Genomic DNA, 22,509 nt, shown 5'->3' with positions numbered 1-22,509 from the left:
AGCCTGAATTCAGACTTCTAGCCTCCTAAAATGTGGGAAAATAAATTTTTGTTTGTTTAAGCTACCCATTTGTGATATTTCTGTTATAGCAGCACTAGATAACTAAGACAGAATTTGGTATGTGAAGAGTGGGATGCTGCTCTAAGAGTTATCTAAAATGTGGAAGCAGTTTTGGAATTGAGTAATAGGTAGAGGCTGGAAGAGTTTTAAGGTGCCTAATAGTAAAAGCCTAGATTGCCTTGAACAGACTGTTGGTAGAATTATGGACATCAAAGACAATTCTGATGAGGGCTCAGAAGGAACTAAGGAGAGGTATAGAGAAATTCTTTATCATCCTGGAGAATACATATGGCACCAGCAATAGGATGTTGCTAGAAATGTGGAGGTTAAATGTGCTTCTAGTGAAACTTTAAAAGAAAATGATGAACATGTGATTGGACAGTGGAGGAAGGGTGATGCTTTTTATGCAGTGGCAAAAAACTTGTCTGAATTATGTTCAAATGTCTGGTGGAAGACACAACTTGTAAGTGATAAACTTGGTTATCTGGCTGATGAGATTTCTAAGCAAGATCTTGAAGGGGCTACATGGTTTCTCCTTGCCACTTATAGTAAAATGTGAGAGGAAAGAGATGGGCTTAAAAATGAACTGTGCAAAATGAAAATAGAACTTAAAGATTTGGAAAATTTTATTGTACTAAGGATACATGCTCTAGAATGTTCACCAAGGACAAACTTTTGTTAAAGAGATTAAGCCTGTGACTGATGCATATAACCGACCATCACAGCAGAAAACCCACTAGCTTAATTAAACTGAAGGGGACAGAGAAAGAATGAAAGGAGAGAATGCTGCCTGCCTCTTGGAATTCTACAAGCAAGAAACAGGCCAAAGGGGCTACATCTGTTGTCCTCCAAGAAAAGAAAAGAACCATCCCTGGAGCAGCTTGGAGTTCAGCAGAACTGTTGGAAGGGACGTGGGAAGCAGGGCCTTCTTGATTTGAAAGGGTGGGGCCATGGTCTCCTGGGTCTCAAGGGGTGGGGCCACAGCCTCCTAGGTTTCAGAGTTGGATCTTCGCCAACTCAGTTCTAGAGTATGGGCCTGCCATTAAGGTGTGCCAGCAGGTGGGGGGGCAGGGCTGCCATGCCCAAAGGGCAGAAGAATGAGGCCTGCTGGGGCCAAGGGGGTAGAGTCGCCACTCAGATTGACTAAGAGAATGGGGCTGCCCAAAGCTGAGGGAGCAGAGTTGCAGTCCCAATGGGCCTAGAAGGTAGAGCTGAAGATCAGGGCTGAGGAGCCTCCACCCAGAATCCAGAGAGCTTGCATGGCCAACACCCAGAGTCTGGAGGGCGGGGCCATTGCCCAGATGGCCCTGGAGAACAGAGGATTATTTTCAAGACTCGAGAGCTAATGAAAGTTGTTCTGCTGGGTTTTGGACTTGCTGGGTGTCGTTATCCCTTCTTCCCTTCAATTTCTCCAATTTGTAATGGAAATGTCTACCTTGTGCCTGTTCCACCATTGTACTTTGGAAACAGATAACTTGTATTCTAGACTACACAAGTCCACAGATGAAGAGGAATTTTGCCCCAGAATGGAATACAACTAACATCGCACCCATATTTGTTTTAGATGACTCAGAAAATGAGATTTGGGACTTGGATTTAAGACTTTTGGGATGATGTGATGGAGTGAATGTGTATTGCAAGGACATGAGTTTTGGGGGGCCAAAGGGTGGAATGTTATGGATTGACTTGTGTCCCCCCAAAATATGTGTTGTAAATCTTAACCTCTATGCCTGTGGTTATAATACCATTTGGGAATGGGTTGTCTTTGTTATGTTAATGAGGCAGGATTAGTGTAGGGTGTATCTTGAGTCAATCTCTTTTGAGATATAAAAGAGATTAAACAAGCCAGCAGAGAAGAGATGGGGGAAGATTGATGCCAAGCCACATGCAGATCTCTAAGGAACCAGGAAGCAAAAGCTGAAGACACAAGGACCTTCCTCCAGAGCCAACAGAGAGAAAACTTTCCCCTAGAGCCAGCACTCTGAATTTGGACTTCTAGCCTCCTAAACTGTGAGAAAATAAATTTCTGTTTGTTAAAGCCATCTACTTGTGGTATTTCTGTTATAGCAGCAGTAGATGACTGGCTGGGTTTGGTCAATGGGGAGCCGTAGCAGGAGATTGGAGGGAAAGAGGAGAGTGAGGATGGGGCCGTTATTTCCCCAGCTCCCTCCCTATGGGATCACCTTAAGCCAATGGTGCCCCTGACCAAAGGGACTCTTGTGAGTAGTCCTCTCCATGCAGTCTCATTACCTAAAAGTAAAAAATAAAAAAATTCCTAGTTATAATCAATTCTTCCCATGGATTTATCATGCCTAAGTCTTTCTTTTGAGGTAATGAGAAATTCATGGTAACCTTTACGCCCCAGAATCTGCCCAGTTTCCCAAGGGTGAATGTGATGATCATGGAAACGTAGGTCTTTCTTGACACCACCATGGATTACTTTTCCCAGGGTCAGTCATCCCAAACTTTGTGAGTCCCAAGCTACTCCCTGGCTGGGCCCTGGTACTGCTTTCTAAAACTCCAAGGTTGTTTAATAAGCTTAGACTGAATAATGCTCCCGGGGAAGATTTCCTGACCCCAGACCTGTAAAACTGCTCCAAGTGTGGAGATAGCACCCTTGCCAAAATGTCTATTTTTATTAACTCTATGAATTTAGTCCCACCTGATTGGAGTATAGTCTATTCTAAACTTTTTAAAAGGACAACACTTGATGGCCCCAAATGATAGACCCATGAGCTTGCCAGAAATTTCAAGTAAAAGGTCACTAGTCTCTTACTTGGCAAATGGCAGCCTCGACTGATGTTCCATAGGCAGGGCAGGTGGGCTTCCGGCTCACGGCTGCTCTTAGGTCACACTTATTCTAGGGGCCATCTTATGGGAAAATCCACCAAGAATGTTGTCGATATGTGGTGTCCAGTTGATTCGCACTCATAGCCACCCTATAGGACAGAGTAGAACTGCCCCATAGGGTTTCCTAGGCTGTAATCTTTATGGAAGTAGATCTCTAGGTCTTTTCTCCCACAGAGCCCCTGGTGGATTCGAACTGCCAACCACTTGGTTAGCAGCCAAGTGCTTTAATGATTATGCCACCAGGGCACCTTCTGCCAAGAATAGCTCTGATAATTTGTGGCTTTTACTGTTGTTTTCCAGCCGTTGACTCTGGGGAGTAGAGTCATCTGTGAGGAGTTCAGTGCATGACTGCTCATTTCGGGAAAAGATTCCCCCAGGGAGACAAACAGGGGTGTCTTCTAGTTCCCTAAGCCTGGCCTCTTTTTTTTTTTTTTTAATAATATTTTATTATGTTTTCAGTGAAAGTTTGCACAGCAGTTTAGGTTCCCATTCAACAATTTCCACACAAATTGTTCAGTGACATTGGTTACTTTCTTCACAATGTGTGAACATTCTCATTATTTCCATTCTGGTTGTTCTGTTTCCATTATTCTATTTTCCCTGTTCCCTTACATCTTCATCTTCCTGGCCTCTTTTTACAAAACTTGGATCTAACTGATTTTACACTAATTTTGGATAAGCTAGATTTGTGGCTTCTTGCCATGAAGAAGGAAAAGACTGTTAAAACAAAAATCATATTAAGCCAATAATAGAAATCAACTGAATATATGATTTGCAAACCAGGGTAACATTTTAGCTAGGGAGTCAGAAATGTTCCAAAGAGGAAAGAACTTTCCAAAGATTCTAATACCCCATCTTATCGACATTGCCATGGAAATGGGGCCAGAACAGTGTGTTTATATAATAACAATTTACCCTAAAACACAGCTTCTAGTCTGACTTGGAGTCCCTGTTCTGGAAACTGACTCCACATAGACAATTCTTCAAAAGAGCCCAATGCCTAAGGCAAAACAGTCTCTACTAAGCTACTTGTTGGGCTATTGTTTGACTTAAAGGTGACTTCAGGAAACCAGTTTTATCAAGATTCAAAAGAAGTTCTCAGGGTAATGTTCTGAGTGGGTTACCCCAACTCCATTGTCTCCAGAAATCTGTATTCCAGAAGAATTAAAACAGGTTCCCAATATGTAAGTTCTTTTCTATGCCAATGACCACAGCTAGGAGGGTGCAGTTTGTGATAAGGCCACAGACTAGGAGAGAGCTAGATAAACCAGCTGCCCTGCTGAGCTATGGCTGCTAACCAAAAGGTCGGCAGTTCGAATCCACCAGGCACTCCTTGGAAACCATATGGGGCAGTTCTACTCTGTCCTATAGGGTTGCTATGAGTCAAAATCGACTCAACAATGATGGGTTTTCTGCTGCTAGCTGCCAGAGTTAAGAATCCAAATTAATTTTTGGAATATTTTCTTCAACTTTTAACTTTTTTATGCTTAATGATCCCGCATAGAAGGTCACCTCACTCAGTTCCCTGGATGTACATTCTGTAGCTAATAATAACAATAGTGGCTAACCTTTATAAGCCCTCTATTCCAGGCATTGTGATACACACTTTTCCTGTGTTATGACATTTAATTCTCAAAACAACCCCAACAATAGTAGATACTATTGTTATTCTAATTTTATACACGAGCAATCTGAGGCTTGAGAGGTCAAATGACACGCCCAAGGTCACACAGCCAGTAAATAGTAAAGTTGGGATTCATACCAAGTATCTAATGCCTGGTTAAAGCACTGGACTGCTAAAGGAAAGGTCAGTGGTTCAAAACCACCAGCAGCTCCTTGGGAGAAAGATGTGGCAGTCTGCCTCCATAGAGATTTACAGCCTTGGAAACCCTATGGGGTCGCTGTGAGCCAGAATCGACTCGACAGCAGTAGGTTTGGTTTTTGGTTTTGATCTAATGCCAAAGCTTCTATTCGCAACCCCTACTCGACCCTGGCACTACTGACATTTTGGGCTCGATAATTCTTTGCTGTGGGGGGCTGTACTGTGCACTGTAGGATATTTAGCAGTGTCTCTGGCCTCTACCCACTAGATATCAGTAGCAGTCTCTCCCTTCCCCATTCATGACAATTAAACATGTCTCCAGACATTGCCAAATGTCTCTACGGCCTGGGAGTAGGGAGAGGGGGCAAAATGGCCTCTTATTGAGATCGCTTGAACGTGTGTGATGTCAGCATTCTCTGAGGCTTTGCAGAGTTTTTTGTGTGTTTTTATGTAACAATTTAGGATGCTTTACAAATTTTGCCTGCTTAGCAACTTTGCTCTGTGCTTTACCATTGTGGGTCCTCAGCCATCCATTTATCTAAGGATTGAAATTGACCTCAAATTATTTTCGGAGAAGTCTCTGGGCACATGCTTGTGAGTATTCTTTCTGAGCAGAGCGGGGGGTGGGGGTGTCCTTATACTCAAGTAGGTGTGCTTGTTAGTACCCTGGAATATTCCAGAGATCGTCAGTCTTATCGTCCCCTGATCCCCCCATCAGGCGCTTCCCCCATTTGCCCTTAGCCAGAAACTTTTTAGGTACATACTTGACAGAGAGTTATTACCTGTCTTTTCTTTTTAAACAATTGAACTTATTCTGTCTGTTTTTAAGATCTTTCTTCTGGTGTTCTACTGTTTCATTGAAATGTATCCATGTGTGGACTTTTTGTTCTGTTTTACTGATGGCAAATGAATCATAACATCAAGGTAGCGAATAAAACATCTAAAATAATCAGACCTATTTAAACAAACAAAGTATTACCTGATGGGCAAAATATTCCTTTGGCTAGTGTCTTAGTCATCTACTGCTGCTCTAACAGAAGTACCACAAGTGGATGGTTTTAAAGAAGAGAAGTTTATTTCCTCACAGTCAAAGTAGGCTAAGTCCAAATTCAGGGCGTCAGCTCCAGGGGAAGGCTTTTTCTCTCTGTTGGCCTTCTTCTGTTTGGTGTTCCCCCGGACTAGGAGCTTCTTTGCGCAGGAACCGCGGTCCAAAGAACGCGCTCTGCTCCCGGCACTGCTTTCTTGATGGTATGAGGTCCCCAACTCTGTGCTTGCTTCCCTTTCCTTTTATCTCTTGGGAGAGAAAAGGTAGTGCAGGCCACACCCCAGGGAAACTCCCTTTACCTTGGATCAAGGATGTGACCTGGGTAAGGGTGGTGTTACGATCCCACCCTAATCCTCTTTAACGTAAAATTACAATCACAAAATGGAGGCCAACCACACAATTCTGGGAATCATGGCCCAGCCAAATTGATACTCACATTTTTGGGGGGGACATAATTCAATCCATGACAGCTAGTCAGGTGATTTTCTTTTTTAATAATTTATTTTTGTTGTTGTTCAGAATATATACAGTAGAACATACACCAATTCAACAATTTCTACACGTATAATTCGTGACACTGATTCTATTCTTCAAGTTGTGTCGCCATTCTCACCCTCCTTTTCTGAATTGTTTTTCCTCTGTTGGCATAAACTCACCGCCCCCTAAGCTCCCTCTCTAACCTTTTAAGTTACTATTTGGTACTTATTGGGATTCCTGAAATTGAGGTGTAGAAGAAGCTGGAAAACGCTCAGCCATGATTTCTTTCAATGTTGCCTCTCCCTCATTCTCCCAATTATCTCCGAAGATAAGGTTCTCAATTGCAGGGGGTGACAATTTTGGCTCCCGGGAACACTTGGCAATGTCTGGAGACGTTTTTCATTACCCTGACTTGGGTAGGGGGGCCACTGGCACAGAGTTTGAAGAGGACAGGGATGATGCTAAACATCATAAAATGTACAGGTTAGACCCCCACACTAAGTAACTGTTCAGTCCAAAATGCCAACGGTGAGAAACACTATTTTAGATGTATATTGGACTTTCTCACGCTCTCCTCTGTGGCGCTTCAATTTTCTTTCCTATTTTCAAACATTGTTCATCTGTAGTGCATTCTGTGTCATTTTTTCAAATCTGTCATCCCTAGTTGTCTTTTCGGCATTATCTAATCAGCTATTTACCTGCATTTTGACTTTTCCAGATATTATATTCGATTGTTTGTTAACCAATTTTAACTATTTATGTTTATGGTATTTTGTGATAGTTTTGGCATATGTTACGTCATTTTCAATATCTTATTTTCTTTTAAGCCTACTTTTCATACTCTGTATTCAATAATTCCAATATCTGCAGTGTTTGGGGGTTTGATTTTCTGCTGACTTTTGCTCATAGTATTTTATTTCACTAATGTATTCAACAGATGTTTATTGAGTGTTTACAGTCTGCCAAAACAGATCTAGAACCAGGCTACTGTTCACCTCCACCACCATTGCCCTGGTCCAAGCCGCTATCATCTCTGCCCCAGATTATTTCAATAACCTCGTAAGTGATCTTCTTACTTCTGTCCTTACCCACTAACAATCTGTTCTCCATACAGCTGAGAGAGTGAACTTTTCAAAACTTCCATCACATCATGCAGTCCCTCCAGTGATTCTCCACTCAGAGTTAAATTCCAAAGTCATTACAAACGTCCACACAGCCCTACATGCTCCGCCCCTCCTTACTAATCAAACACTCCTCTCCTGCCACTCCCTTACCCACCTCCCTTTAGTACCACAGGACTCCCTGCTGCCCAGGGCCTTGTGCTTGCTGTTTCCTCTGTCTCAAATGCTCTCCACTAAGGTACCTGCACAACTAGCTCCATCATTTCTTGTACTTCTCGGCTCAGACATCACCATATCAGTGAGGTCTTCCTTGACCACCCTGCATAAAATAGCAACCCCCATTCTTACTACCCAGCACTCTCTAGCCCCTTTCATCTACTTGATTTTTCTCTATAACACTTTATCACCATCTGACATACATTTACTTGCTTGTCTTTCAGCTGTTAGGAAATGAAGATTTCATAGACATTTTAGATTTATTCAGTTACATTTCAAAGAGTGTATCAGTTGAAGCCCTCAAAATTATACATATGTATTTTGTAGTCCCACTTACCATTTAGATGTGAGTAGGGTCAAAACTTTGAGCTGAAATCAAGAGCTGCTCAGTGTTCATTGTGCTCCTTCAGGATCTATCTATACGGGATCCAACTGACAACAGCCACTCAACAGATTAGATTGGAAACTTAGGGGGCAGTGAGTTTATGTTAATTGGGGAGGAACAACTCGGAAAAGGAGGATGAGAATGGTCACACAACTTGAAGAATGTAATCAGTGTCACTGAATTCTACATGTAGAAATTGTTGAATTGGGGTATGTTCTGTTGTGTATATTCTCAATAAGAACAACAAAAATAAAATAAAATAAACAAATTTTCTGCTCAGTGTTGTATCCATACCCCACAAAAGACACACAGTCTGTATTAGTTCTGAACAATTTAATTAATGGTCAGTTTCAAGTGATTCCACATGTTTATACTACATTTCCAAAACCCACTGCCATCGAGTCAATTCCGACTCATAGTTACCCGATGGGACAGAGTAGAACTGCCCCCATAGGGTTTCCAAGACTGTAATCTTTACAAAAGCAGACCAACACATCTTTCTCCCAAGGAGCGGCTGGTGGGTTCTAATCACTGAACTTTTGGTTAGCAGGAGCACTTAACCACTGCACCACCAGGGCTCCTTACAATACATTAGAAGAATTAATAAATTATTCGAAAGAATTTGCATTGTTAGGATGTTTATTTTTATCTTAGGAGTCCCTGGGTTGCTCAAATAGTTAAGTACTTGAGGACTACTAGCTGAAACATTGGTGGTTTGAACCCACCCAGAGGTGCCTCAGAAGACAGACTTGGTGATTTGCTCCCAAAAGTCACAGCCTTGAAAACCCTATAGAGGAGTTCTACTCTGACACACGTGGGATTGCCAGGAGTCAGAAGCAACTCAATGGCAACTAACAACAACAATTTTTATCTGCATTCTGCAGATAAAAGAATGGGAAAAATGACCATGTTTCCTAATTTTCATCGCAAATGTGAAATGGATGTGCCAATAAGTTGGATTTGTGCCATTTTCCATCCCGGCCGGCAACGCAAAGTTGAGGCCTCAGCCAGGGAGAACTGGAACAGAAGCAGCACTAAAATCCCTGCACGGGGGCGGGGTGGGCATACCAGAGGGAAGGGAGCCCTCACACAAAGGGCACTTGGTCCGTCTCAGCTGCTTGATATGACAGAACACAAGCTCTGATTGTTATGATTGGTATGGCCCATGAACAGCATTTCAGTTGAAACAAAATACCCAGTGCCTTTGAGGTAAGGAGTAATTTTTTTAAAATCTTTCTAAAATTGTTATTAGGTTTAAAAGTAAGAGAATCCTTTCTACTTTAAAAAGAGGCCCATGAACTGTATTAGGCTATGTTTGGCCACTGTCATGCTGGGGTCTTAACATAGGCAATATGTGATTATGCTAAGTGATTTTACAAGAACCACTGCAGTTCTCTTCTTTTCCTACAGGTGGCATCACTGAGCCAATGAATGGCCTATTTCCCAGGTGGCACCTCTGTTACTCATTGCCGTTGAGTCGATTCCGACTCATAGTCACCCTATAGGATAGAGCAGAACTGCCCCATAGGGTTTCCAAGGAGCAGCTGGTGGATTTGAACTGCCAACCGTTTGGTTAGCAGCCATAGCTCTTAACCACTGTGCCACCAGGGCTCCGGTACCTCTTTAGCCAAACAAAAAACAAAACCCACTTGCCATGGAGTCGATTCCCCACAGGACAGAGTAGAACTGCCCTGTAGGGTTTCCAAGGCTGTACTCTTTTCAGAAGTAGTCTGCCACATCTTTCTTCCACGGAGCAGCTGGTGGGTTCAAACTGCCCATCTTTTGGTTAGCAGCCGAGCACTTAACCACTGCACCACTAGGGCTCCTTCCTCTTTAGCCAAGGGCTTGCTGAATGATTTGCTCTTCTACTGCTAATTGAAAGTGAATTCTGCCCTTTTTGGTCCATTTACATTAAAATATCATAATAAAAATAAATACCGTAACCTTAAACCTTAAACCAAAAATATCCCATGAAGTCTTCTTAAAACCAAACAATAATTTAGCTTAATTAGTAAAAAAAAATCAGCCTTGAGCATTGTGCTCTTTTAAGAACGACCTATAAGGGATCAAATTGACAACAGCAACTCAAAAGATTAGATAGGAACCTTAGGGGGAAGTGAATTTATGTTAATGGAGGAGGACCAATTTGGAAACGGAGAGTGTCACGGAATTGCACATGTAGAAACTGTTGAATTGGGGTATGTTTTGCTGTGTATATTCTCAACAACAAAAATAAATACATTAAAAAATAATAAGCACCATTCACTGACAGATATTGAATGTTTCTCACCTTTACCTGCACATTAGAGATATTTAGGAAGCTTTAAAAACACATCTATGTACCATCCCCACCCCAGACCAATTAAATAAAAATCTCTAGCAGTCATGGTTTTGGTATTTTTGAAAAATCTGCCCATGTGATGGCGCTGTGCAGCCAGGTTTCAGACTCTCTGCTCTTGGTGATCAAGACCAGAATGCCTGGATTTATCCCACCTGCATCGTTTACCAGCCGTGTGACACTCAACCTTTCTGTGCTTCACTTTTCTCATCTTTAAAATGCTGATAATAGTAGTGGCTGTTATTATTGTTATATTTAATAAAGTTGTGAAGAGCTTTTGAGAATATCATACCATACCATATCTGGTGTGTCTGTATGAGACAGGACAGATCCTCTTCTCTTCTGAGCAACAAGGGGCGCTAGGGATGCCTTAATTAGGGCCTTAATTTATTCAAATCACTTATTGGAGTCTAGTCCTTGCATTTTCTGTGCCTTTGTTCCTCTCCCTTTAACACTGTTGGCTGCCAACCTGAAGGTTGGAGGTTCAAGTCCACCCAGAGGCATCCTGGAAGAAAGGCCTGGCAATCTACTTCCAAAAAAATCAACCATTGAGAGGGGGACCTTGTGCCATCAAGAGAGCAGTGACTGGAGCAGAGCGCGTCCTTTGGACTGGGGTCCCTGCGCCGGGAGGCTCCTAGTCCAGGGGAACATTGATGAGAAGGCCAACAGAGAGGGAGGGAGGCTTCCCCTGGAGCTGACGCCCTGGATTTGGACTTTTGGCCTACTTTGACTGTGGGGAAATGGATTTCTCTTCGTTGAAGCCGTCCACTTGTGGTATTTCTGTTGTGGCGGCACTAGATGACTAAGAATTTGGTACCGAGAGAGTGGGGTGCTGCTCTAACAGACACCTAAAATGTGGAAGCGGTTTTAAAACTGTGAATGGATAGACGTGCAGCAGTGACAGAGGACCAGCAGCAGCAGAGAACCTACAGCAGCAGAACCAGGAGGCCAGTGGAAGACAGCACTGGAGCCGACCCACGGAGCGAGGGAGCTGAGTGCCTGTGCCACAGAGGCTTCCTGGCCGAGTGGGGTGCCTCCGGGCACTTATCGGTGGAGCTAGGCTTGCCGACCCAGGGAGCAAGGGAGCTGAGTGCCTGTGTGCAGGAGGCTTCCTGGCGGAATGGGGTGCCTCCGGGCACTTATACCAGTGGAGCTACTGAGCTTTGGAACACTTGCCCCAGCAGGGCAGATGGGGGCGTGAGCCCCGAGGGCCGAGAGGCTATATAGGAAGCAGAAGCTGAAGAGACAAGGGACACAAGAAGCCGAGCTGCTTCAGTCTCAAAAGGCATAGAGGCACCAATCACCAATGCCAAAGATGAAGTAATTGAAGATCTTTACCAACTTCTGCAGTCTGAAATCAATCAAACATGTAATCAAGATACATGATACTTACTGGTGATTGGAAAGCTAAAGTTGGAAACAAAGAAGAATGATCAGTAGTTGGGAAATATGGCCTTAATGACAGAAATGATGCCGGAGATTGCATGATAGAATTTTGCGACACCAATGACCTATTCATCAGAAATTCCTTTTTTCAACAACAGAAATGGTGACTACCTACATGGGCCTCACCAGATGGAATACACAGGAGTTAAATTGACTACATCTGTGGAAAGAAATGATAGAGAAGCTCAATGTCATCAGTCAGACTGTGGAACAGACCATCAATTTCACATATGCAAGTCCAAGTTGAAGCAGAAGGAAATTAAAACAAGTCCACAAAGCCAAAGTACAACCTTGAGTCTATCCCATGAGCTGAGTGGCACCTAACAATAAAATAACAGGAATAACAGGCATAGAGGTGATTGAAGACACTGGTCAGTTTCTGGACAATAGCTGTGTTCTCTTCTCCCGTGACACTTTGCTAGACAACATTTTGAAGGCTTTCTGCTGTTATCTGGAGACACGTGACTGAGTTATGACCAGTGCTCTCTCAGAAGAAGTGATGGACACTCACTTTAGACTTGTTTTAGATGCAAAAAATTCCTCACATAATCTCCCAAATTCTCTCTTTCCTTATGTAACTGGAGAGATGTAGGGGATCTAGTAGATAATTCCAGGGTTCTGGAAAAGGCACGTAAGGGAGGAGCATTGATCCCTGAATGGCTATAAGTAACTTACCCCCGAAGACCAACTGCCATTAGACTCCTTTTTCAGCAAGAAAAATCTCTGATTGTATTATGTCACTGAGATGTTGAACTTGTTTTTATAATTAATCATACTTAACATGACTAATACAAACATATTTTCTTTGTTAGTTGTCATTACATGCTACTTGAAATATGTTGGACACCACAACAGGACAAAGTTTCCCATGTGTAAAAATTGTTACTTAAATATTTTGCCTATTCTATGCACCAGATCCTTGACTGTGATGTTCAGTTTTGGCCCATGTACTTCATATATCTGTCTTTAGGCACATTGCCAAATATTCTTCATCTTGGGAGTTTGTAATAATAACAGATATAAAAGAAATACTTACTTGGATGACATCATTTATATTATCACATAAAATTACATGTATGGTGTTATGGATTAAATTATGTCCCCTAAAGAGATGTATTGAACTCATAACTCTTAGTCCTGTGAACATGATCCTGTTTGGGGAGGGGAGAGAATCTTCTTTTGTTATGCTAATGAGGTTATACTGGAGTAGAGTGGATCCTAAATCTAATACCTTCTGAGTGGTGTTTTATACAGGCAGAGAGAGACACACGTGTGGAAGAGACCATGTGATGAACTGTTTATAAGCAAACGAATGTCAAGGATTGTCCAGGCTACTGACAAAGGTAGGGCATTTCTTTAGAGTTAATGCTCTGATTTGGACTTCTAACCTTCAAAACTGTAAGGCAATAAATTTCTATTCTTTAAAGCCAAAAAAAAAAAAATCAACCATTGAAAAACCCTGTGGAGCACAGTTGTATTCCAGCATACATGAGGTCTCCATGAGTCAGAATCAATTCCACGGCAACTAGTATTGTTCCTCTGCCTAAACACTACAGTTATTCTGATCTCCAAAGTCTTGCAGGAACTGCTAACAATTTAAGCATGACAACTGCTGCTTTGTTACATAAACGTTAGGTCAAGAGCGAGCTCCTCTGAGAATGCAGCTCCAACCAGCGGAAACAGTTGGCAACTGAGGCTTCCGGAGGCCACACTCCTCTCCTATTTATTTACCTGGCGAGCCGCAGAGTGCACCCATTTTGCTTTATGTGCAAAACTTTCCTCCAGTCCAATTTTCTCGTGCCGCCAATGACATATCACAAAATGAGATCAAAGTATCAAGAAGAGTAATTTATTCCTGAAATACACCTTCCAAGAGTTACAGATCCTACGACACCAACCTCTCTTAACCCGAACCTCAGCTGTCACCCACGTTAAATTACTTTCTAAATCAGAAGTAAACTTTATATCATAAAATACCATTCATAGTCACATCAGTCCAACCTGAGATCTGCATTGCTCTCTTGACCCAAACTCCTAGATATCCACAATTCACAGATTGACCAGTTTTGCTCTATCAATATTCCTCACCCTGATATTACACTAATATATTGCTGGAGCCGCAGCTCACTTTGTTGATGTATAAGAGCAATACGTTAGGAAAGCCCCAGCTCACCTGGATGATGTATAGCTGAAATGGTTGTCTGGGGGAGGCATGCTGGTGATGTATGCTCCAAACAAAGGCACCAACTGGGAGAAAGTAAGTTCAACGTGGGTTCAGGTTAGCTTGTTGAAGCAAAGAGAAGCACAGCGTGGATTCCACCAGGCCATGTTCCCACTGGCCTCACAAGGCCCCAGGTTTGCAGGGAAGTCAGCAGCTGCACATGGTTACAGAGCTAGTTATTACCCACTTTTGCCTTGGGATTTTTTTTTTTTTTTTGCAATTATTATAAATCTCTCTAGAGTCTTGGATGAAAACAAAAACACACAGATGTTACTTTCACTTTGGTGTATATGATATGTTTCATAATAAAATTGCTAAGGGAAATTGAATAAGGACATCTGTTATATTAATTTTTTAAATACTGAACAATGTGGGAAGCTGTAGATATGTGCATCAAAAGACTTGTATAAGAATTTTCATTTCAAATGTAATTCATGCCACCAAAATGTACACTTAAAAATGGCTAAAATGGCAAATTTTACATGATATGTATTTTACCACAGTAAAAAAATTTTTTAAAAAGAATGTTCATTTGTAATTACTTATAACTACCTTGTAATAACCAAAAACCGGGAATAATGTAAATATCCATCGCCCATAGAATGGGGTGTCAATTAACTATGGCCATCATAATTTCCATGGCATACATTCAAAAGCAACTGAATCTTTTAGGTCATGATTCTGTGGTCAGCTGGGGGCCAGCTGATCTAGGCTGGGCTCTGGGTGGGAGGGAACGTAGAAGGCTCTGCTTCACATGTCTCTCATCCTCCTCCCAGGACTGGCAGGCCATCCCACACATGTTTGTCTCATGGCAATGGCAGAGACACAAGAGCTAGCAAGCTCAATCTCCAGAGCGCTTTTTCAAGACTGAGCCGTATCTGCTAATATCGTCTTAGCCAAAGCAAGTCACACGGCCAAAGCCAGGGCAGGGAATGATACCCTGCCCACCGTGGGAAGGCTCTGCAAAGTTACATGGCAAAGGGTGTGGATACAGGAAGGTGGTCAATAATATAGTTTATCCACAGGTAGATAAATAAATTACAATATAGTCACACAGTGGAATATTATACAGCAATGAAAATGAATGGACTACTTTATACACCAAATCATAAATCTCACAAATACGCTGAGCAAAAGAAGCTAGATGCAAAAAAATTCATAGGTATGATTCCATTTATATACAGCTCAAAAACAGGCACAAATGACAATGGTTAGGGTTAGGGTTAGGGGCCACCTTTAGGAGGCAGTGACGGGGCAAGTGTGAGGATGGCTTCTAGGGGTTTGAGACATTCTCTTTCTTTACCCAGGTAGTGGCTACATTGATGTGGTCACGCAGTGAAAATTCTTCCAGGACACAATTTGTGCATTTTATATCTGGTTACGTTTCAATTAAAAAGTTTATTTGAAGAAAACTGAGTATAACAGGTAGTATGTCATACCTGGGACAGAGAAAAATAAGATGACATTTAGAACACAAATGCTTTAAAGTGCGTGATAAGCACATACAGGGTTTCAGGATGGCTATTCAGAGGGGCAAAGAAAGGAAGGGGCTTCTTGTAGGGAGTCTAGTTACACTGATTTAGTCCTGCCCACCTGTAGTCTTCCCAAAAAATGCTTGCTGACTAATTATAGATTCAAATGAAACCAGGGAGGATTTGAGTCTGGGAGTGGCGTGTACACTTCCAGGATCCTGCATTAATTAGCATAGAGGCTCAAAATTCTCAAAAAGATCTGAATCCTAGTCTAGGGTCCATTTCTTAATACTGTAACCCTAGGAAGACTATTCAACCACCCCAAGCCTCAGTTTCTTCAACTGGCTTGTAAGAATAACAGTAATATCTCCCTCATAGAGTTGTTCAATGATTAAGTGAGCAGCTGTGTGGACATTACTTAGTTTAGTAGCTGCCACATACTAAAGTGCTCAACAAATGTGAGCTCTTGTTATTATCCATCTATCTACCCACCCACACATCCATCCATCCATCCACTCATCCCTCTAACCACCCATCCATCCATCCACCCATCCCTCTAACCACCCATCCATCCACCAATCCATCCATTCATCTACCCACCCATCCCCCCATTCATCATTCATCCCTCTCTTCTTTCCTCCACCACTCTATCTACAAAGATTTAGAAAGAAGTGTGGTATTTGGGATTTACAAACCTAGAGTTGAGGCCTCATTTTAATTTTTCTTCCCTGTGAGATCTTGCACAAATAGTTCAAATTCTCTAAATATTTTGTTTAGTGTTCTATAAAACAGAGGAGAGAGCTTATCCTTAATTTATAAAGCCACTATAATAAGAGTTAGATGACTCCACAATCTCCCCTCAGACAACTTATTTATGTATTTCAGTAACAAGACCTGCACAGCAAACAGAAAGATACAACACAGAGCACAAATATAACAGACCTGTAAAATAGCACCCTCTCACATGTAGACACGTATTTTCAACGTCTTATTAGGTACCATAACTTGGGTGCCAAGATCCCTCAGATGAGCAAATCTAAAGTTCAGGTTAGTACGTTTCCTTACCCGCCCCCCTCTTCTCTGGTATTTTCCATCTCAGTAAATTGTACAAGCACCTACCCAACTGCTCAAGCTAAATACCTGGGCCACATTCTTTTTCCTCTATTTTCTCAGTCCTCCTATCACCAAGTTATCAAGTCTTGTTCATTTTTCCTCCTAAATCTTTCTGGGATCCATATACTTCTCCATTCAAACTACCACATCCTTAGTTCACACCACCTAGAGATCACCTCCTAACCAGTTTCCCCATCCCCAATCCATTCTCCATCCTTCTAGAATCCAAATTTGAAGTCACTTTCCTAACTTAAAACCCTTCAATGGCCAAACTCCTTCATTTGGCTTACAAGACTCTCCCTGATGGAGCCCCTGAGGACATCTCCCACCTCAGTCTCCCCACCTGCCCCCTATTCCATCAGCCCCAGCCCCACTGGCAGTGCACCAGGCTGTGTCTCTCCTCTGGACCTTTGCTGTTGTCTCTGCCTGAGATGTTCAACTTCCCACCTCCTCACCTGGATAACTTCCCCTCATTTCCAGGTCTGAGCTTACACATCACATGGAGCTAGGTTAGATGCACCCATGCACCAGTCACTACGTGTTGTGGTTGTCATTGACTTGACTGTCTATCCACTGGAACGTGAGCTCCGTGGGAGGAGATCCTGGGCTGTCTTCTCTGCCATTGTATTCTCAGTGTCTTGTGGCCTGCCTGCCACATCACAGTCATTGGATTAATATTTGACTGAAAGGCTTTCACTAAAGAGGTCTGAAGGATGGATGGGACTAGGTAAGGTGGAGAGGAGGAGAGATGCTATTTCTCATGTTAACCAAACCATGGTGGCCAGAATGCACAAGATCAGTCAGGGGGACATTGAGTTGGGTCATGGTTTGGAAAAGGACGGTTGTAGAAGGAGTAAAATGTTATCTGAAGTCTACAGAAGGAAAATATGTTGAGGAGAAAGGTGGAGAAGAGAACCTGGAATGTCAGATCCCCACACAGGAAAATGCTTGAGATCCTGCGGGAGAGTGTGTAGATAAAAATGGTGGCAGACCAAGCCCTGAACCTTGGCACTGCCCAGAGTTAAGGGACTGGAAAAGAAAGACCCAGCAACAGGCAGGGCAGGGTAAAAGCAGGAAGGGACCAGAATAGTGCTGAGGGAATGGAGGCCAGGAAAGAGTTCTGAGGGGGAGGTAGGCATAATTAAAACATTTAATGTTGCAGAAAGATTAAGAAGCAGACGATCCAGAGAATATTCACTCTTCTTGATAAGACTCTATCGAAATGATTACTCTGCAAATACCCAGAAATTCCTTGCTGATTTGCACACGGGTTTTTAGGAACTTGGGTTGTTCTGCTTTAAATTGCCCTTGAAGGCTAATGATTTTATTTTATTTCAGATGGAATTTCCCATAATCCAATCTGTGTGGATGTCACCTGAGTGCTTAAGCTTTTGGCAAGTTTCTGGCCACATATTCTAAGCTGATGTGAACTTGGCAATGGAGACACATTCTTTCTATTTCTCAATCCCTTAGCCTTAGGATAAACCAGGGATGTGACATCCTAAGTGATTAGGGAGAATGTGGAAATGAGAAAGGAGAGATTTCTATACAGGCAAACATTTCAAACTAGTACTACACTCTTGTATTATTTTAAGATTCTACAAAACTATACTCTTCGTTCCAAGACATTATTGAGATGGGGTCAGGGTGTAAGAGCCAGACTTAAAACATAAGTACAAATGGTGAACTGTAATGGTACAAGGCAAAGAATGCAGGCTCTGGTGTTCAACAAACCAGAATTCTAGTCCTTGTCCCTCCTCCAGCTGTGTGACCTTGTGCAAGTTACTTAACATTTCTGAGCCTTAATTTTGATTATCTGTGAAATGGTGGAAATAATGATACATTATTTGTTATTGGGGACATATTGTGAACATTAAATAAGATCAGGCTTGCAAAGCACTAAGCACACCTTAAGTACTCAATAAGGCAACAGTGTAAGCAATGTGGTAGGGAATACAGGAAGAATTAAAGACTGAAGGGTACCAGTTAACTTTTTAGATACATTTGAATTTAAGGTGTGAAGTGGTTAAGAGCTCAGGCTAACTAAAATGTCGGCAGTTCAAATCCACCAGCCACTCCTTGGAAACCCTATGAGGCAGTTCTACTCTGTCCTATAGGGTCGCTATGAGTCAGAATCAACGCAACAGCAGCGGGCTTGGGTTTTTCTTATTTTTTTAATTTTTTTTGGTAGTACAACCAAGGCCCCTGGGTGGCCCAAATGATTTGTACTCTGCAGGTTGGTAGTTTGAACCCACCCAGTGGCACCTCAAAACAAAGACCTGGTGATCTTCTTCCATAAGATTACAGCCATAGAAAACCCCATGGAGCACAGTTCTACTCTGAAACACCTGCAGTCACCATGAGCTGTTATCAACTTGACAGCAAAGGGTTGGCTTTTGGTTTTTTGGTAATATAACGAGGTAGACAAGTGACATAAGGGAGTTCAAGAGAAAGAAATATAATTTTGGGAGTATTAGCTTATAAATACTAGTTAAAAATGCTCATGTAGATGAAATTAATTAATCATTAATTCATTAATAACAATGGCTAGCATTTCTTGGGTTATCATCCATCAGGTATCCTGTGCTAAGGGCTATAACTTATTGTCTCATTTAATCCCCACAGCTAGGACTCTATCTTCAGATGGTGTTGCTGTGTGCCATCAAGTAAATTTCAACTCATAATGGATCTATAGAACAGAGTAGAACTGCCCCCATAGGGTTTCTTAGGTTGTAACCTCTTTACGGATTTCATGCTTTATGTTTAGGTGTAATCCATACTGAAGGCTATAGTCTTTGATATTCATCAGCAAGTGCTTCAAGTCCTCTTCCCTTTCAGCAAGCAAGCAGTGTCATTTGCATATCGCAGGTTGTTAATGAATCTTCTTCCAATCCTGATTGCCACATTCTTCTTCATATAGTCTAGCTTCTCAGATTACTTGCTCAGCATACAAATAGAATAAGTATGGTGAAAAGGTACAACCCTGAAGCACACTTTCCTGACTTTAAATCACGCAGTATCCCCTTTTTCTGTTCAAACGACTGCGTCTTTTTCTACGTACAGGTTCTGCATGAGCACAATTAAGAGTTTTGGAATTCCCATTCTTCGCGGTGTCATCCATAATTTGTTATAATTCAGACAGTCAAATGCCTTTGCATAGTCAATAAAAAACACAGGTAAACATCATTCTGGTTTTCCCTGCTTTCAGCCAAGATCCATCTGACATCAGTAATGATATCCCTCCTTCCATGTCCTCTTCTAAATCCGTCTTGAATTTCTGGCAGTTCCCTGTCTAGATACTGCCGCAACCATTCTTGAATTATCTTCAGCAAAGTTTTACTTGTGTGTGATATTAATGATATTGTTCGATAATTCCTGCATTCAGTCACCTTTCTTTGGAATGGGCACGAATATGGATCTCTTCCAGTCAGTTGGCCAGGTAGCTGTCTTCCAAATTTCTCAGCAGGGACAAGTAGCACCTCCAGTGCTGCATCCATTTGTTGAAACGTCTCAACTGATTATTCTGTCAATTCCTGGAGCCTTGTTTTTCACCAATGCCTTCAGTGCAGCTTGGACTTCTTCCTTCAGTACCATCGGTTCTTGATCATATGCTACCTCCTGAAATGGTCGAACATTGACCAATTATTTTTGGTAGAGTGACTCTGTGTATTCCTTCCATCTTCTTTTGATGCTTCCTGTGTAATTCAATCTTTTTTCCTGTAGAATCCTTCAACATTGCAGCTCGAAGCTTGAATTTTTCTTCAGTTCCTTCAGCTTGAGAAATGCTGAGCATGTTCTTCCCTTTTGGTTTTCTAACTCCAGGTCTTTGCACATTTCATTATAATACTTTATTTTGTCTTCTGAGCTGGCCTTTGAAATATTCTGTTCAGCTCTTTTACTTCATCATTTCTTCCTTTTGCTTTAGCTACTCGATGTTCAAGAGCAAGTTTCATTTTGATTCAATATCATTTACCTATTCATTTTGGTCTTTCTTTCCTATCTTTTTAATGACCTCTTGCTTTCTTCATGTATGATGTCCTTTATGTCATTCCACAACTTGTCTGGTCTTCTGTCATTAGTGCTCAATGTGTCAAATCTGTTCTTGAGATCGTTTCTAAATTCAGGTGGGATATAATCAAGGTCGTATTTTTGCTCTCATGGACTAGTTCTAATTTTCTTCAGCTTCAACTTGAACTTGCATAAGAGCAATTGCAGGTCTGTTCAGCAGTCGGCCCCAGGCCTCGTTCTGACTGATGATATTGAGCTTTTCCATAGTTTCTTTCCACAGATTTAGTCAATTTGATTTCTGTGTATTCCATCTGGTGAGGTCCACACGCGTAGTTGCCATTTATGTTGCTGAAAAAAGGTATTTGCAATGAAGAAGTTGTTGGTCTTGAAAAATTCTATCATGTGATCTCAGGGTGAGATGGTATCTCATTGTAGTTTTGATTTGCATTTCTCTAATGGCTAGCGTGTCTTGGAAGAAGTACAACCAGAATGCTCCTTAGAAGCAAGGATGGTGAGACTACATCTTACATACTTTGGACATGTTGTCAGGAGGGATCAGTCACTGGAGAAGGACATCATGCTTGGTAAAGTACATTGTCAGCGAAAAAGAGGAAGACCCGCAATGAGATGGATTGACACAGTGGCTGCAACAATAGGTTCAAGCATAACAAAGATTGTGAGCATGGTGCAGGACTGGGCAGTGTTTTGTTCTGTGGTCCATAGGGTCGCTATGAGTCAGAACTGACTTGACAGCACCTAACAACAACGGCCAGTGATCACAAGCATTTCCTCATGTGTCTGTTAGCCGCTTGAATGTCTTCTCTGATGAAGTGTCTGTTCAAATCCTTTGCCTATTTGTAATTGGATTATTTGTCTTTTTGTTGTACAAGTGTTAGATTTTCCTATTTATTTTAGAGATTAGACTTTTGTTGGAAATGTCATAGCCGAAAACTTCTTCCCAGTCTGTAAATTCTCTTTTCACTCTTTCGGTGAAGTCTTTTGATGAGTGTGTTTAATTTTTAGAAGATTCCAGTTATTTAGCTTATCTTCTGGGGTTTGTGTATTGTTAGTTATGGTTTATATGCTATTTATGCCGTGTATTAGGGCCTTTAGCATTGACCCTATTTTTTCTTCTGTTATCTTTTTAGTTTTGGGTTTTATATTTAGGTCTTTGATTCATTTTGAGTTAGTTTTTGGGTATGGTGTGAAGTATGGGTCCTGTTTCATTTTTTTACAGATGGACTTCCAGTTTTGCCAGCACCATTTGTTAAAAAGACTGTCTTTTCCCCATTTAATGGACTTTGGGTCTTTTTGAAAGATCAGCTATCCACAGGTGGATGGATTTACATCTGGGTTCTCGATTCTGCTCCACTGATCAATGTGTCTGTGGTTGTACCAGTACCAGCCTGTTTTGACTATCATAGCTGTATACTAGGTTCTGAGGTCAGGTAGTTCGAGGTCTCCTACTTTATTCTTCTTCTTCAATAGTGCTTTACTTATCGGAGGTCTCGTCCCTTTCCATATAATGATTAGTTTGTCCATCTCATTAAAGAGTGCCTTTGATATCTGGATTGGGATTGCATTATATTTGTAGATTGCATTGGATAGAATTGACATTTTCACAGTGTTGAGTCTACCTACCCATGAGCATGGTATGTTTTTCGATTTATATAGATCTCTTTTGGTTTCTTGCAGTAACGTTTTGTAGTTTTCTTTGTGTAGGTCTTTTTATGTCCCTGGTTTGATTTATTCCTATGTATTTTTTTAGGGGCTATTATAAATTATATTGCTTTCCTGATTTCGTTTTTGTAGTTCTCTTTATTGCTGTATAGGAATCCAACTGATTTTTGTATGTTTGTCTTATATCCTGCTACTCTGCTGAACCTATTAGTTTCAGTAGTTTTCTCATGGAGTCTTTTGGGTTCTCTGTGTATA

The sequence above is a fragment of the Trichechus manatus genome, unplaced genomic scaffold (assembly GCF_000243295.1).
Source record: "Trichechus manatus latirostris isolate Lorelei unplaced genomic scaffold, TriManLat1.0 scaffold00035, whole genome shotgun sequence".
Lineage (NCBI taxonomy): Eukaryota > Metazoa > Chordata > Mammalia > Sirenia > Trichechidae > Trichechus > Trichechus manatus.
Note: the sequence above shows the minus strand (reverse complement) of the source record.